Raw genomic sequence first — 9,695 nt, forward strand, 5'->3', positions numbered from 1 at the left:
TCCCTCTCCAGCAGCACCGTCTCGACGAGGTTTCGGGCGCCGGCGAAAGTGAAGGCCGACCCCGACTTCGCCCCGGAGCCGGACGGTGGTTCTGCAGCCTTACCCTTACCCATCGCTTGGGAGAGAGTCATGCCAACCGTGCGCGGGGCAGGGGCCGCGCCAGAGATCGACAGGGTCCCGCTCGGCCGGGGCCTCGGCGCGCCCCCCCTTCTCGTATCATCCGAAGCCGACCGAGTCGAAGATCGGGCTGGGGACCGACTGCGTCCGACCCGGCCGCCCCGGGCGCGCTCGGATGACACCTCCGGAAAAACGATAGTCTCATCACCGGAGGGCTGATACGGCGTCAACTGTCGGTCCGAGCCCGCGGCGTCCCCCTGATCGATGGGCCCGGACCCGTCTGTCGGCGTCGGAGTCGCCTGCTGGCGGGGCTTCTTCGCCGGTGGGACCCCGCTCGGAGGAGTCCGTTTCTTCCTCCGGACCGCTTCCAGTAGGGACGCCCTACTAACAGCCATTGCCTTGTCCGACTGCATGACGTCGTCGATTTCTGCAAAAAGGACGAGATGGTTAGAAACTAAGAAATCGATGGAAAGAAGAAAGGAAAGAGGAGAAAAGAGCTAAAAAAGAAGAAGTGGTGGCGGGCTCACGGTCGGCGGGGACCGAGCTCAGACCGACGTTCACCAAGGCATCCTCGGAAATAAGGCTAGCCACCGGGGGCAGCCGGCCCTCGGCAACCAACCCCCTCAAGACGGCGACGCCATCGGACTCCTCCCTCGACAACCTCGATAGGCCGATCGGGGACTTCATCGGCGTCTCCCAGGTTGTCCCGATTCTCCAAGAGGGATCTACGTCGATGAAAAAGAAACGCTCCTTCCAGCCATGAATGGAGGAAGGAGCCTCCTTGACGAGGCCGCACCCTCGCCGCGCCGCAAAGCACCACCACCCTCTGTCCCGGGGGTGGCCGTTCAGGCCATAGCATTCCCAAAAGACGTTCAGGGTGGCGGGAACCTCGTGCATGCGGCAGAGAACCTGGAAGGCCGTCAGGGTACGCCATGAGTTCGGCACCAGTTGCGTCGGCGCCACTCTTAAACCTCGAAGCACCTGCACGACTAAGTCCGAGAGGGGAAGGCGGAACCCAGCCCGAAGGATGTCCTCATTGATGGCGACCTTCCCTGGAGGAGGATGGGACATCCTCTCCTCAGGCCCCGGGAGCGTAACGTTGCAAGTTTCGGGAAGGTGGTACCGGGCCACGAACCTATCTAGGTCTTCGGGGACCAGCTCCGACTGAATGCAGTCTGCTCTTACTTCGTCCATCCCTAACGGCCAGTGAATCTACGGTCAGGACGGGGTCAAGAGGGGAGAAGGGACCGGAACGACTGGGGTACACTAATACGAAAGGAGAAAGTACGGAGGGCCCTAAATTGCAGAGTGGGGCAACTCACCGGAAGGGAAGGAAGAACGGCTCCGAGAGCGCCAAAGGAGGAGCGAACGAACAGTCCGACGGCAACGGCAGCAGCACAAGGGAGAAACTCGAGGATGCCTGTGAAGAGAAAGGCGGACAGGGGAGGGCCCCCGGCTAAATAGGCGGAAAGGCGGGTGATGCCTCGGTGACGCCAGAGGACGCCTGGCTGCCGAAGGTTCGTTCGCGCCCCAAAGGCGAATCGACGCCATTAAGGAAGGATGTCCGCCGAAATCCGCAGACCGCCAGATCAGCGACAACCGCCATACGCCGTAAAGAAGGCGGGGAGCTCGAAGCGCGCGCGCCTTTTCGAGGGATGGCGGCAATCTCGAAGCATCACTCCCTTCACCCGTTCCCCTCCTGGTTCCAGGCTCGAAAGTGGGGGGCTACTGTTACGGGGGAACTTAGCCACCATGCCCCATGTGACCGGCACGCGCGCTCGGGAAGACTACGGCTGCCCCTTGATCCAGCAATCCGACCTCGGGTCGGATATCTTCGGCTCCGCAGCCCGACCCCGAGTCGGCTGCCCCTTGATCCAGCAATCCGACCTCGGGTCGGATATCTTCGGCTCCGCAGCCCGACCCCGAGTCGGCTGCCCCTTGATCCAGCAATCCGACCCCGAGTCGGCAATCTCTGACAACAACAGACTGTTCCCCTGAGGCACGCCGCGGCCCCCTGCTCCACTACTCCCTGCAACGGCCGTATCCGACGCTGTTTCACAATCCCCTGTAACAGCCGTACAAAGCGGAACTCCACTACGCCCTGCCATAGCCGTACCCAGCGCTGCCCCACGACGCCCTGTAACGGCCATGTCAGTGGCAACCCCATCGCGCCACACGATGACCAATCCCCAAAAGAACCCCCCAGCCTGGTATATATGCGGCTGGGGGGTAAGGAGGAGGGTAAGCAAGATTTTCCAGAGTATCATCTTACCTGCTACCTCTCCTTCTCCTTCGATCTTCCCTAACTTGATCGTCGGAGGGCCCCCACTACCCCGGTGGTGGTGCGAGGCTTGCTTGCAGGTTTTCCGGCGGAAGATGGAGCGCAACCGAAGCAATTCCAAGGGAACCACGTTCACACCGCTGTGCCAATCGTTCTCGGTTTGAACCCCCAGCAACAATACCCTTCAGTGGCAAGTTACTGTGCAATTCAATCCCTCAGTCATACTACATCCTGAATAAGTGCATGAGTATGGATCAATATCAAACTCAATCACTTATTCATGTCTCTCTCAATCTTTTATATGATAATTCAAACAATGAAACATTAGAAACTCTTTCTAATATTCATTTTGCTTTGATCAAAGGCTTCTTGAATCATCATAAGATTAGAGTAAGTAGGATGTTACCTTCTCTTACTAGAAGTGACTGATTCCTTGTTGACCTACTCACAATCTTCATACAAAATCCACCATATCCAGAATACCCCGTACACAACGCAATGTCGTGAATGAGGGTAAACCAAAACATAGCTTCAAGTGCACAAGGTACCATGGTGATCTCAGGTCTAAGGATCACTTGCACAACTCCCACTATGAGAACCATCTTTTGATAATTAAGTAGGAATCCATAAGATGTTCTCATGGCTGGTCATTTTAGTGAACTCATTCCTCTAATGAGCACCCACATCTTTGTATTAGTGTCTCACACAAGTGATTGTGAGATCAATCACCCTCTACATTGAGCATACATAAGATGTGCCAGTCTTTCCGGTAATATTGATCCCCGACTCAATATACCAATTTGACTGGAAATATTCTAAATTAGGATTTTAGGATTTTAGGTCTCACTGGTATGATCTCATCATAACCCTAAAACCAATGTCCTAATTTATGGGGTTCATCATCCAATAATAAAATAGATAAGCAGCAAATGATGAAACACAATGCCTTTATTGATATATATCGAGTGTCAAAGTACATGATTTGGAGGATTACAAAGAGAAACCCATCAAATGATTGGCTTATAGGGCATCTACTCTTTCAATCTCCCACTTGCACTAAAGCCAATCGCCCTTATATTTTAACCCCATACAATCGAGGTGACGATTGAATTGCTGCTGTGGTAGAGCTTTAGTAAATGGGTCTGCTATATTGTTCTTTGTGTCTACTCGTTCAATCTTGACATCTTGTCTTTCGATTATCTCTCGAACAAGATGGAAGCGTCTCAAAATGTGCTTGGATCTATGATGAGACCTTGGTTCCTTAGCCTGTGCAACAGCTCCAGTGTTATCGCAATAAACTGGGACTGGTCCGGCAATCTCAGGAACTACACCCAGCTCTGTGATGAACTTCTTCATCCAGACTGCTTCCTTAGCAGCTTCACTAACAGCTATGTATTCTGCCTCAGTAGTTGAGTCAGCTACAGTTTGCTGTTTGGAACTTTTCCAACTCACAGCTCCACCATTCAAAGTGAAGATATATCCAGAGATTGACTTGCTATTATCTGGATCAGATTGAAAGCTAGAATCTGAATAGCCTTCTAGTTTCAATTCTGATCCTCCATAAATCAGAAAAACATCTCTAGTCCTTCTCAAGTATTTGAGAATGCTTTTCACAATTTTCCAATAATCCTCCCCAGGATCTGCCTGAAATCTACTTACCATACCCAAGGCATAAGCTACATCAGGCCTGGTACATAACATAGCATACATGATCGACCCTACTGCCGAAGCATAGGGAATAGAACTCATTCTATTCCTCTCTTCAGATGTCTTAGGAGACATCTTCCTAGAGAGTTGTATGCCATGTCCTATGGGTAAGAAACCTTTCTTACTTCCATCCATGCTGAACCTCTTCGGCACATTATCAATGTACTTAGACTGGGACAAACCTAGCATCCTTTTAGATCTATCTATATAGATCCTTATACCAAGTATATAGGATGCTTCACTCAAGTCTTTCATGGAAAATTTCTTTGATAACCAAGTTTTGACCGATTGCATCATTGGAACATCATTTCCAATGACCAATATATCGTCCACATATAATATCAAGAAGACAATAGCACTCCCACTAGTCTTCTTGTACACACAAGGTTCATCTATATTTTTAATGAAGCCAAACTCTTTGACTATCATGTCAAAATGGATGTTCCAACTCCTAGATGCCTGCTTTAATCCATAAATGGATTTCTTAAGCCTACATATTTGATTTGCTCTCCCTCTTGAGACAAATCCCTCTGGCTGTGTCATATAAACCTCCTCCTCAAGGTGACCATTAAGAAAGGCAGTTTTGACATCCATCTGCCAGATCTCATAATCATAGTATGCAGCTATAGCAAGCATAATCCGAATAGATTTGAGCATAGCTACTGGTGAAAAAGTTTCATCATAATCAATACCTTGTTTTTACCTGAAACCTTTTGCCACTAGCCTGGCCTTGTAGGTTTCTACTTGGCCATCAGCTCCTATCTTCTTCTTGTATACCCATTTGCACCCTATTGGAATCACTCCCTCAGGTGTATCAACCAAAGTCCACACTTGGTTTGTATACATAGAATCTATCTCGGATTTCATGGCGTCTAGCCATCTGTCAGAGTCCCTACTCTTGACAGCTTCCGAATAGGTCAGAGGGTCATCGTTATCAATGATGTGGGCTTCATCATTCTCAATGATAAATCCATACCTCTCAGGTGCATTTCGCACTCTTTCTGACCTTTGGAGAGGAGTAGTGTGTAGTGGTTGTACCTCTTTCATGGGTACATCTGGTTGAGGATTATTATGTGTCTCACCTTGTAGGTCTTGAACTTCATCAAGTTCAATTCTTCTATCCTTGCCCTTTTCTAAGAAAAACTCTTTTTCCAAGAAAGTGGCATGCCTAGCAACAAATACCTTTTGTTCGATAGGATCATAGAAGATATATCCTAAACTGTCTTTAGGATAACCTACAAATGTACACTTGTCCGATCTAGCACTTAGCTTATGTCCAAAATTTCTTTTGACATAAGCATGGCAACCCCATATCTTAAGATACTTAAGATTAGGTTTCTTTCCTTTCCATATCTCATATGGAGTGCTAGATACAGACTTAGATAGTACTCTATTTAATACTAATGCAGCAGTTTCTAGGGCATGTCCCCAGAAGGAAATTGGAAGATTTGTGAAGCACATCATGGACCGTACCATATCTAATAAGGTACGATTCCTTCTTTCAGCTACACCATTTAATTGTGGCGTATATGGAGGTGTCCATTCAGAGAGTATACCCTTTAATTTAAGATAGTCTAAAAATTCACTAGAAAGGTATTCTCCTCCTCGATCAGATCGAAGGATTTTAATACACTTTCCAGTTTGTTTTTCGACCATACTTTGATACTCTTTAAATTTATCAAAGGCTTCAGGTTTATGTTTCATTAGATACACAAAACCGAACCTTGATAAGTCATCAGTAAATGTGATGAAGTAAGAGTATCCATCTCTAGCTTGAGTTGACATAGGACCGCACACATCAGTGTGTACGAGTTCTAACAACTCACTTGCCCTTTCTCCATGTCCCGAGAATGGAGACTTGGTCATTTTACCCATAAGACAAGATTCACAAGTTCCTAATGATTCAAAATCATAAGGGTCAAAGAATTTATCTTTATACAACTTATGTAACCTTGTCTCACTAATATGACCTAATCGGTAATGCCAGAGGAGGGTATTATTAATATTTTCTCTTTTCTTTTATTATCTTTGCCAATATGAAACATAACATTATTAAGACATAATACTAAAAGACCATTTTCCATAGTGCCATGACAATAATACTCATTAGATAAAGAAATAGAGCAACTATTGATGAGAACACAAAAGTGCGATCTACACATCACTCAAATTAGTATTATTGCTAACAAATGATGATAGAAATGCTGTATTAATATTATATTTTTGTGGGGTGCAGGTGATCGTAAATCAAAGTTAAAATGCGCATTGAGCCCGAAAGATGCATCACTGTAAGTGACCAGCTAAACGTTCTGGATTGTTTCCCAGTCGTCACCCCCACATCATCAGCTCGCGTCCACTCCAGTGTCCGTCTGAGTCCGCTTCGCCCACGAGCCCGAGTTCATCCATCCACCATGTCATATCAAGCTCCCAGTTCCGTGATCTCTGCGCCAGCGTCTCAGATTCATCACCCGTGATCTCAAAGCCACGCGTCCCAGCTCCAGCTTCGGTTCACAGCGCCTCCCAGCTCCGTGATCGTGATCCACCTGTGAAGCTTCCATGTCTGCATCCAAGCTCCATCCGACTTCATCTAAGCGTCCACGTCCGAGTTCCTCACGAGTGCACGCCTCGTCCGCACCTCATCCCAGCATGCCACGTCCGTGATCAGCTTCCTTCACGCGTCCGGAGTTCCAGCTCTCCCGAGATCCCAGCTTCTGTGACCAGCATCCCAGATTCCGCCTCATCCGCAAAGCTCCCAACGTCCGCATGCAGCTCATCAAATCCCGCGATGCATTCCAAAGCTTCCACGCTCCAGCTCCTCTCAGATCCCACGCGTTCCAAGCTTCCACGTTCACAGAGCATCTTAGCGGCCTCATGCGATCAGCCTTCCAGCGATCCGTCCGTGCTTCCTTCCGATTCGTCCGCATCCCAGCTCTTCTCGGATCTCCTAATGCATCTCAGCTCTTGCAATCCAGCCGTCCCTCCACGTCCGAAGATGATCAGCATCCCAGGATCCGTGATCATCTCCCATCCCGCGTTTGGCCTTCTCGCATCCGGGATACTCGGCATGTCCACATATCCCGTGGGACCAGGGATCCATCGCGGCATATGGAGGCTCTCGGGGGGTTTAAAAGAGAGGAAAAACAGAGGCTGCCGATCCCTCATTCATTCGAAAACAGAGCCCCTATTCAAAGAAAAGAGAGAAGAAAGGGAAACAGAGCATGCTCTGTTTCCAAAAAGAATAGAAAAAAAAAGAAAAGAAAAAAAAGAGGGAGTTTTCTTTTATGATTATGGAGGGCTGATTTCTTAGGGAGGGAGATGGAGGAACTTTTGATGTATTGCTCTTTGAAGTAAACTCTAAACTTTTGCTTTTAATGATTTTTATTTATTGATATGTTTTTGATCCATGCGTAGTTATTTCGTAGATAGATCTTTAATGGAGTATGATTATTGATATATGGATTGCTTTAGTATTTGATTCGTCGTAGACGTAGAAAGCACGTCGAATGCTTAGAAATTGAGTTCATATGTTCATGAAACATATACCATGATTAGATCTATCCTACATTTAATCTTTAATCAAGAACCATAGAGTTTATTCCTTGGATGCAATATCATCAAGGGGGATTCCAGATCCCTACCATTTTTATTTCATTGAATTGTGTTTATTATTCTCTGCATTTAATTTCTGAAAATCAAAACATCATTTTAATCCACATATTTATTCAACTAAAGTACTAATTATATCTAAAAATTACGCTAATAATCTATAGATCGTTCCCTGAGGATTCGACCTCGGACTCCCGAGATTTTACTACTTGTGCGATTCTCCTGCACTTGGGAGAACAATTTTATTTTTGCATCAATTTTTTGGCGCCGTTGCCGGGGAACGGCTCAGTTATTAGTATAATTTTAGATTTAATTAGTACCCTATCAGTTAGATTGAACATTGTAGTAAAAACTAAAACTGAAAAAAAAAAAAAATTTCTGCTGTTTTTATTTCCTGCACAGTCTGCATCAAACTCTGATATCTGAGTAATCCACCGTCAGATTATACTCAAATTTTGTCAGCTGCTGTAGGACACATGTTTCTTTCATCTGAACGGTCTGATGGATATTCTGATACTTTTACTACCATTAAATTAATATACAACCTTGCTGCTGTCTACTTTGAATTTTCTGTGTTTAATTTTTTTAGAATAGAATTTTATTATCATCATATCTCATTAACCCTTGTTGCTAATTGAAAATTGATAAGAACTTTAAGAAAAGATCAAGGGTAATCAATAAAAAAAAAAACAAACAAATAAATAAACTCTGAAATTTTGTATGCTAGGTTGGAATAGGGACAACACTGGACGTCTGAGTCGACAACCTTTTGACAATTCCTTAGATCACATTATTGAAACTTTTTCGCAAAATCTCAGATCTGGTGAGATGGCTGATGAATGATGTAGGAAGTCACCATGGTAATGAAGGTAGACCCCCAGTTATGACACTTCGACAATACTTACATCCCACTAGGACTAGTCAACCTTCATGCATGATTATTCCTGAAAATGTAGGACACTTTGAAATCAAACCAGGAGTAATTCAACTGCTGCCCAAGTATCATGGAATAGAATCTGAGAACCCTTATCTTCACCTTAAGGATTTTTGAGGAAATTAGCATCACATTTAGAGTGCCAAATGTATCGGAAGATGTCCTTAGATTGACCTTGTTTCCTTTTTCCTTAAAGGATAAAGCCAAAACATGGCTTAACTCCTTGAGACCTAGATCGCTAGGAACATGGCAGGATATGCAAAGAGAATTCTTGAAAAATTCTTTCTCGCACAAAGGAGCTAATTTTTTGAAAAGGCACATTAGTAATTTCCAGCAAAAAGACCATGAAACATTTTATGAATGCTGGGAGAGATTTAAAGATTTGCTTCTCTCTTGTCCTCATCATGGGTTTGAAACATGGAGAACCATTAGTTTCTTTTACGAAGGGTTGTCTCCACAGTTGAAACAATTTCTAGAGACTATGTGCAATGGTCTATTTCTGGAAAAGCAACCCGATGAGGCATGGGACTATTTAAGACTCTCTCGCAGAGACTGCACAATTATGGGATACAGGGGATAGAGTGAATAAACCTTGCCTAAGCCTACTAACATTGGACATGGGGGCCTTTATAACCTTAGTATTCAGATGATATTCAGGCTAAAATGGCAGCCCTTACTAGGAAGGTAGAGGAAATTGAACTTAGAAGGATTGAACCCGTCAAGACCGTAGAGCATAACAACGAGTGTTGTAGGATTTGCGAGATGCCTGGCCATCTCACCACTGATTGCCCCACAATACCCGCATTCAAGGAAGTCTTGCATGATCAGGCCAATGTTATGAATACCTATCAAAAATTTTTCAAATAATCCTTTTTCGGGTACTTACAACCCTGGATGGAAGAACCATCCAAATTTCAGGTGGAGGAATGACCAACCTCAAACAAGTATATAACCCAACTCCTCCACCTCCGCACCCTCATTATGCACATGCACCCCCTCAAAAATCCAGTCTCGAAGAAATTTTGCAATCTTTCATGCAAGGTCAAGCTA

At 45.6% G+C, this 9,695-nt stretch overlaps 1 pseudogene; it reads right to left on the reverse strand.

The window, feature by feature from the left end:
• Nucleotides 1-8,958: 8,958 nt before the first annotated feature.
• On the reverse strand, nt 8,959-9,056 carry LOC120106244 (annotated as a pseudogene).
• Between the last annotated feature and the right edge of the window lie 639 nt (nt 9,057-9,695).

This window comes from Phoenix dactylifera, unplaced genomic scaffold (assembly GCF_009389715.1).
Source record: "Phoenix dactylifera cultivar Barhee BC4 unplaced genomic scaffold, palm_55x_up_171113_PBpolish2nd_filt_p 000499F, whole genome shotgun sequence".
NCBI classification, from domain to species: Eukaryota; Viridiplantae; Streptophyta; class Magnoliopsida; order Arecales; family Arecaceae; genus Phoenix; species Phoenix dactylifera.